The sequence below is a fragment of the Melospiza georgiana genome, chromosome 12 (genome assembly GCF_028018845.1).
Source record: "Melospiza georgiana isolate bMelGeo1 chromosome 12, bMelGeo1.pri, whole genome shotgun sequence".
Lineage (NCBI taxonomy): Eukaryota > Metazoa > Chordata > Aves > Passeriformes > Passerellidae > Melospiza > Melospiza georgiana.
Window position 1 is genome coordinate 64908 of NC_080441.1, and position 7641 is coordinate 72548.

General features: G+C 45.5%; 1 long non-coding RNA gene across 3 annotated transcripts; it reads right to left on the bottom strand.

Moving 5' to 3' along the window:
* Positions 1-48: 48 nt before the first annotated feature.
* LOC131088507 (uncharacterized) lies at positions 49-7233 on the bottom strand. 3 transcript variants are annotated; one of them, XR_009115125.1, is made up of 4 exons: positions 3154-3307; positions 2560-2624; positions 782-1948; positions 49-665 (listed from the first exon to the last, which is right to left on the bottom strand). It is a non-coding gene; the product is annotated as an uncharacterized LOC131088507 (long non-coding RNA). The 3 variants fall into 3 exon arrangements; XR_009115124.1 differs by lacking the exon at positions 3154-3307 and adding an exon at positions 7216-7233 and having other exon boundaries at positions 49-1948; XR_009115123.1 differs by having other exon boundaries at positions 49-1948.
* Positions 7234-7641: the final 408 nt, after the last annotated feature.

Below are 7641 nucleotides of genomic sequence, written 5' to 3' on the forward strand. Positions count from 1 at the left end.
TGCCGGACGGAGAGAACCAGGAAAAAAGTTCAAATAAGAACAGGGCAGTTTGAAATTCATACTTGCAACGAGAGGCAGCGCCTAACCAACAGAACAAAAGTAAACGAAGCATGATACCTCCCTGGGGACAGAAGACTTACAAACTCTCCAGGATTTACAATTCTAGCGACCAACCCCTTCAGGACAGCAGCCAAGTGTCCCCTGGGGTGGTGCTGCACCAAAGAACCATCTGAGAGGTTCCAAAGAGTGAAATGCACAATATTTTGCAAAGACAAAAAATCCTGCAAAATAACAAAAATACAATAGATGTAAACTACAGGGCAAGAGTACAAGTGTTACCTTTGGCAGCTGGAACCATCCAGGTGAGCACCTGATAACTGGATCCTCACCAGAGTTTGAACCCTTCAAGACACAGAAGGGTTTTCCCCAGAAATTTCACAGACTGAGTTTTGACAGAAGCACGCTCGCCGGATCCTCAGAAACGTCGCCCATTCTCCAGGCGTCTGGAGAGAACTGCAAATGGCTCTCACGTAGTTGGAGCTGGTTCTATAAGGTCTCAGGGTGAATTTCACCAGATGCAACTGAATTGGGCAACTCCCAGTGAGACAGAAGGAACCCAAAGCTTGTTTTACCCAAACCTTGGGTAAGCACAGCTCCAGCAAATACTGAGGAAACAGACATAACAGGGTAAAAATAATAAAACTATTGCTTTTTCTTTAATCTTGCCTTTTTTTTTTTATTCAGATGAGCAAAACAATGAAGGAGAAGGTGAAAAACTCACCATTACTGAACATTTCATCATCTGTAAGCTGAGCATCCTTAGCATAGAGGACTCCAGAGTTAAAATTCACTGATCCCTGGGAAATAAAACCAAATATATGACAAACAGTCAAACAGAAGGCATAAAAATTTGTTTCCTCTACGGACTTTCAAGTATGTATCTTTGTATATATCCTACACATTACAACATACACTTTATACCATCTCCTAATATATAATAATTTACCTTTAAACTTTGATAGTATAGTGTGGAGAAATGGCTCCATGACAGAGGTCACGCAGACATTCGCTCGTTAGCCGACCAGGAGCTGGGAAAGTACCGAACACAGGTATTTTTGAGTTTTGCACCTGCAAGATAGCGTGTGCCTGGGCCTAGCTGGGTAGGATAACAAGTAGACAGAGAGACGTGGGAAATAGGGAATGTAGGCCCAAAGGAATGAGGAAGAGTTGATGGTATAGTTTAACCAATAGATCGCTTGGCTTACAGAATATTCATAAGCTTATTATGTGCTATATAAGTGTCTGATACTCTCTGCAATAAACATAGCTTGCTGATCTCATATTGAGTGTCCGAGTCTTCCCTCACCCAAGAGTATAGCATAAAATTATTAACTAAAATTGGTGATCTATTATTATTAAGTTGTGCTTAAAGTTATTTTTGCTGTCATGTTCAAAACAATTTTTTTTTTTTACTGTAATGAATGAGCAATTGATTTCAAAGTCATCACAAGCCCATCAAAAAAACAAAGCTCTATTCACCGGGCAGGTCTGTGAGCTAGAGGGTAGTTAGGCTTGTACTTACCTCTTGCTCTTCATGAACCAATAAATCCTGTAAGCAAAACCAGGATCTTTAGCCCACTCCTATTAAAGATTCTACAAGGATGATGGTTTGATTTGTGTTTAGAAGTTTAGATTTAAAATGGCCAGTCCAATGGATAAATAAAGACAGTTGAAGTAGTATTACTTTACTCTTATTATTATTATTGTTGGTATTAGTATTATCAGCTACTGGAAGAAACAAACCAGTAGTATCTATACTTAATTACTTCTATTTCCGGAAAACAATAAAGAAAAAGAACCAAACCAAAAAAAGTCACTTCCTACCTTTTGTATCTCAGGATGATGAATTTCTCTTGGGCACTTCTCCAATTTATCAAGACTCATAGCACTGAAAGGCAAACAAAACAGTGCTTTATAGAAGGCCAAGTGCATGTTTCAAGGCTGAACCACCAACTGATTGCCGTGACAGCAGTTACAACATGAATCAGTCCAAGGGCCTCTCTTAAATGGAATGGAATGTTTTGTGGAACTGCCATTTCTTTCCCAAAATACTAACTTCCAACACTTCCTAAACTTATTTTGCATTTTAAAAACAGAAATTAGTAAGACTCTGTGTGGACATCAGGTTTATTTCCTTCTAATGCACAGAGCTCTGTTCCATCATCCTTCACTTTGGCTCTACACAGAATCATGGTGAGCATTTTAGGAGTGCTCAATAATCAATTCTATTTCTTTTCCTAGTTCTCTCTCTTCTTCAATAATTAAAGGCAAGTCAAATGAAAAATGACAAGTTCAGCATCAGAGTCACACTTTTCCCCTTTGTCTGCTCAAGAACAGGCTTTAAATCCACTTATTGCTGCCTTCAACGATTCAGACTTGCAAAACCATTCTTACATGTTTTACAGGTTTATCATAAAACCCACAGAACACAAGCTCTGAATTACAGGAAAAGGTACACAGGCAAATATCTAAACTGATTACTTATTTGAAAACACATACCTTAATTCAGATTTCACCCAGAATGTTTCTGTGGGACACTAAGGGAGACATATTTTGTGAGTACCCTGTAAACGAGAAAAAGCTAGCATAGATTACAGGACATACCCACTTTTTCTGCATATTCAAATAGAATTATTAATAAAAACAATTAAGTTTAAAAAGAAGGAAGATAACCAAGGAAATTTTACTCAGCTATATTTACTCCCGATTTAGAGAAAAAAAAAAGGCCCGGGTGCTGCAAAGAAAAAAAAAGTGAACCACAAACGCTTACAGTAGAATTTTAAAACAATCGCTTGGATAAAAGAATCTTATGGAACGTGAAGTAGAAAAAAAGTGAAACCACTATCAGACCTGCCTATTTTCTCACCAGTGTACAAGAAAATCCTAAAAGCAGTATGAAGACACTGCCTAAAACCGGTCATGGGATGTAACCAAGAACAATTTAGGCATTTGCTAATCGAGACAGAAACCTTTTCTGGATGCTAGTGTCAAATCACAAGTTTTGTCTCTCAGAAGCTCGACAATGCTGGAAAGCATTTTCCCCGGGGCTCGGGAGGGCAGGGGCGGAAGGGGGGGTGACTTTGCAGCTAGCACCTGTGCCATCCGAAGCATACAGCCCGCCCGCTCCCTGCGCTGGGCATTCTCCCGGCCATCTCTGGCTTTACCGCCCAGCGCCGCTCCATCCGCTGTCACGGCACAAAGAGCCACGAGCACTAACGCAGGCAGCAGCCCCGTCATGCCGGCGATACCGCAGGGCTCCCTGCTCGCAGCGCCCAACACGGGCGGAGCCGCCTCCGCCCGCAGCACCGGCAGCAGCCCGAGGGAGACGGCTGCAGCTCGGGGGCTCCTCCGGCGCATCCGCCAGCCCGAGGGCGGCCGCCCCACCGGGACCGCGGGAGCGCCCGGCGCCGCTCGCCCGGGGCGGCTCCCGCAGCTCCCGGCCCGCGGCAGCAAAGCACCGCCTCGCCCTCCGCCATCGGCGGGCGGCAGCGCCCCCGCCCCCGGCACCGCTGAGGGAGGCCGAGGAACCGGGCGGACGCTCATTCCGCGCTGCTCAGCACCGGGCGGGCGGCCAGACGGAGGCTTCGCCCCTCCAGCGTCGCTGTCCCGCGCGGGAGAGGCGCCGGCAGCTGCCTGCGCACAGCCCCGCGCGGCCGCCTGGCACGCCAGCCACTCATGTGCCGCGTCGGCCGTTACGTCACACGCCGCGCCAGCAGCAGGGCCTGCCGGGAGTTGTAGTCTCGGGCTGGCAGCCACGGCTCCGTCCCCCGCCACCGGCAGCTGCAATCCCTCCCGGGCATCAAACGGGTCCTTCGCCCCACGGCGGGGAAGCACATGAGGCAGCACCGCTCCTCCCGAATGTCCTCTCTTTTTCCCTCCAACTCTTTTTACTTTTTTCACTCTGTTTTTCACCACTTCCCTTCCCTCTTCCTCTCCTGCTTCCATTCCTTTCCTTTCCCTTTCCTTCCCTTCGCCTTTCTTGTATTTCTAATCTTGGTTTACCTTTCCACCTTTAGAATAAAAAAGCAGCAGTAGAAACTTTCAGGCTACCCGGGAGTAAAAAAAAAAAAATCCAAAACGAAAATGATTTAAAGAAAACGATTTGTTCCCTGGGAGCCTGAAATTTTCTACTGCTGCACGTGACAAAGAGCTTTTATTCCTTCTTATAGATTGTTGATATTTTATATATATTTATAGTTTATATTGATGCATTATATTAATAACTATATATAATATGCACCTTATTCAAAAAATATACGGGAATTGTTTTTTAAATTATTTACCATATCTACTGCTACAACTTATTTTTCCTTATATTTCTAATTTTTATATAAATCTTTAAAGTGTTTATGATATATTTCTTTACTTATATTTCTACCTTTATATTATTTGTATTTGTAATTTTTACACTAAAACCCCTGCTTTGGCAAAAAAAAACCAAAACCATCCATTATTTTAAACTACCTAATTTTTTTTTATATTTATATTTATCATAATATACAACAAATGATAGATATAAATAGATAGGTATATCACATCCGTATTTATATCTATTTTATATCCATTTCCTCTAATATTTTTCATAAAATATATGCAGTATTACGTGTATTATATATTGTATCAATTTATGTTATTTTACATTTACAATTTATTATTAATTTTTTATAGATCTCCATATAGTTGCAATACATTTATATATTTGTATTTTTTTGGGTTGTATTTACATTTATATTCTCTATTCATATATCTATAAACATACACAATACTCTATTAAAATTAGAGTAACTTATTGTAACATATAATGACTTATGTTACATGTTAAATTTTAAAAATTGACCGAATATATAAAAATAAAATTGGCTCATTCCCATTGCTACACATCTATTTCTTTCGTTACAATATAGTTAGAGTCATAATTGCATATTTAAAATCCAATTCCTAAATGAAATGACAGAACAAACAGCATCAAATTCCCACCAATATCTTCCAAAAACATCAAGATACCTCCAACACCCAAACAAGTGTCAGCGAAAAAACAAAGAACACTCTTTTCAATAACAATTCTCATCACGACAGAAAAATGGAACCAAAATAAAAGAAAATCCTATAGAAACAAACACAGCAAATTACAAAAAGTACTAAAAAAAAGTCAAACCAATCTACTAAACTCAAGCCAGTGCCACTCACCCTGAACGACGTTACTAAAAACAAACAAAAAAAAAAAACAAAATTCTACCTCTACACTAACTCAAAGAATAAACAATCCTCTGTAAAAATAACTTTAAAACCTGAACTAATTAACAAAATGGAAAAACATCTCAACCACTAAAAACTAAGAAATTAACTACCCAAAATTAATAAATACTTTAAAAACCCACCATATAAATACCCATGTTCCCAAAAAAAACCCTGATAAACAATACTCAAATACATTAAAAGACAACAACAACAATAACAAAAAAAAAAAAGAAAATAAAGAAACCAACAACGAGAATAATACCAAAAAACAGATAAACTTAAATCTGCAACAAAAAAATAATTCCCAACTGAATAAACCCATAGTGCCTCAAGCTATCAAAATAAAAATACCACCTAGAAACAAACACAAAGACTAAAAACAAACGTAACCATAAACAATGTCCCCCAAATTACCCGTAACCATAAAACATACACTACAATCAAACAAACCAAACAAATAAAAGCCCTGGAAGACGATAAACACACATGCAATTATCGAGATTAAAAACCCGCTGCTATGAACGACACAACGCTACCCCAAGCCGCCCAAAACAAACACTACACACTCACGCTAATAAAAGCCACCGCAACAGAATTAAAATCCGAACCGCTGCTTCACGCTACGACCCGTAAAATCCATTGCGCACCCTTCTAAACATAACACCCCGGGGAAAAAAAAAATCCGACTACAAAACCCAATCCAAAACAAACCATTATCATCCCTACCGGCACCGAGAACCGTGCCCACTCAGGAAGAACCCCATATCCCTTAGCGGACAGCCGCTGCAAACCGAACCCAGCGATGCCATCAACGCCTCCAAAGCGCCTCCGAGCCACGGCACCGCCGAACTTGGAGCGGCCGAACCCCGCGCTCGCTGCCGGCCCCGGACGGAGCGCGGCTCCCGGCAGGAAAGCGGCTCCTGCGGCGGCTGCTCCGGCACGCGGGGCCGGCGCCGTCCCGGGGAGCCCCGCCCGCTGCCCCTGCCCGGCGGGGCCGGCACCGGGCCCGGGACTACCGGCGGCGCCCGAGCCCCGCGCCCGGAGCGGACGGAGCGGCCGGCACCGCCCGGGCCGGCGCAGCAGCGCCCGCGCCGCCTCTGCCGCCCTTGGCCGGCCCGGCCCGGCTCCGCTCGGCTCCGCACGGCTCGCACCGGCGCGGCTCCGCCACTGCCGCCCTCGGCCGGCCCGGCCGCGCCGAATCCCCCGTGCGCCCCGGCAGCTGCCCGGGCCGTGCCAGCAGCGCTCCCGAGCGGGAACGTTCCGGGCCGGGCCGCGGGCACGGGCAGCGCCCTCCAATGCAGCGGCACAGCCCCATTGCAGCCCTGCAAACGCTGCCGGAGCTGCGGCTTCCCGCAAGCCAGCCCCGAAACCGCAGACGGGGCGCACCTCACTTCAAAAAGGGCAAAGAAATGCCTTCTCCCCTCCAATTTCACCCCCTAGGAGAGCAGAAAAGAAGGGGCGCTCCCCAAATGAAAGCCTTCGACTGATGGGAAAGGGCGATTTCGACCTCCATGCAAACCCTTCAAAAGGAGGGACACCAGGGCTGCCCCCTCCATTTAAACCCGAGGGTGGTGCAAATGGGGTGGCTGCCTTCAAATCAAACCCATAATACCACAAGAATACTTTTCCCATTCCCCTTAGAATAGAACGCAGGGATTCCCTGTCACCCCCGGGATACCCCTAACAGCCTGGAAAAGGCAGCTTTTCCTGCAATCAACACCCTTAAAACCACAAGTCAAGAGGGATCCCCTCAGGTCAAACGCAGACAATAAAAGAAGAGGAGCTGCTTCCTTCTCCTTAATCCCTTTTGTCCTCACAAGCTCCATTTTTGTTCCTGGGGACCCGGGGAGGGACTGGCAAGATGAAATTGCAAGGGGGAAGGAGAAAATTCCCCGCTCCAAACCCACACGGGCTCACCTGTTCGGCTGCTGCTCCCGGGCACAAAGATTCGTCCCTCGGCGCCTCCTTTAAGCGATGCTCCACGTACCCAAGCGCGGATCCAGGCGTTCTCCCCGACCCTGTGGGAAGCTCCCGCAGTCCTTCCATGAGACAGCGCCGGGAGCGCCCCATAAACCCCTCCACTCAGCAGCTCCATGCAAAAGGGAGCTGAGGCAAAGCCTCCCCCTAAAACAGCCTCGCCCCGGCAGGAGCCGGCCCCTCATCATCCTCACACTCACACCTGGGCTGCTCCGAGCCCTCATCATCCTCACAGCTCACACCTGGTGCTGATCTGAGCCCTCATCATCCTCACACTCACACCTGGGCTGCTCCGAGCCCCCATCACCGTCACACTCACACCTGGGGTGCTCCGAGCCCCCATCATATATTTTTCATATTTATAGT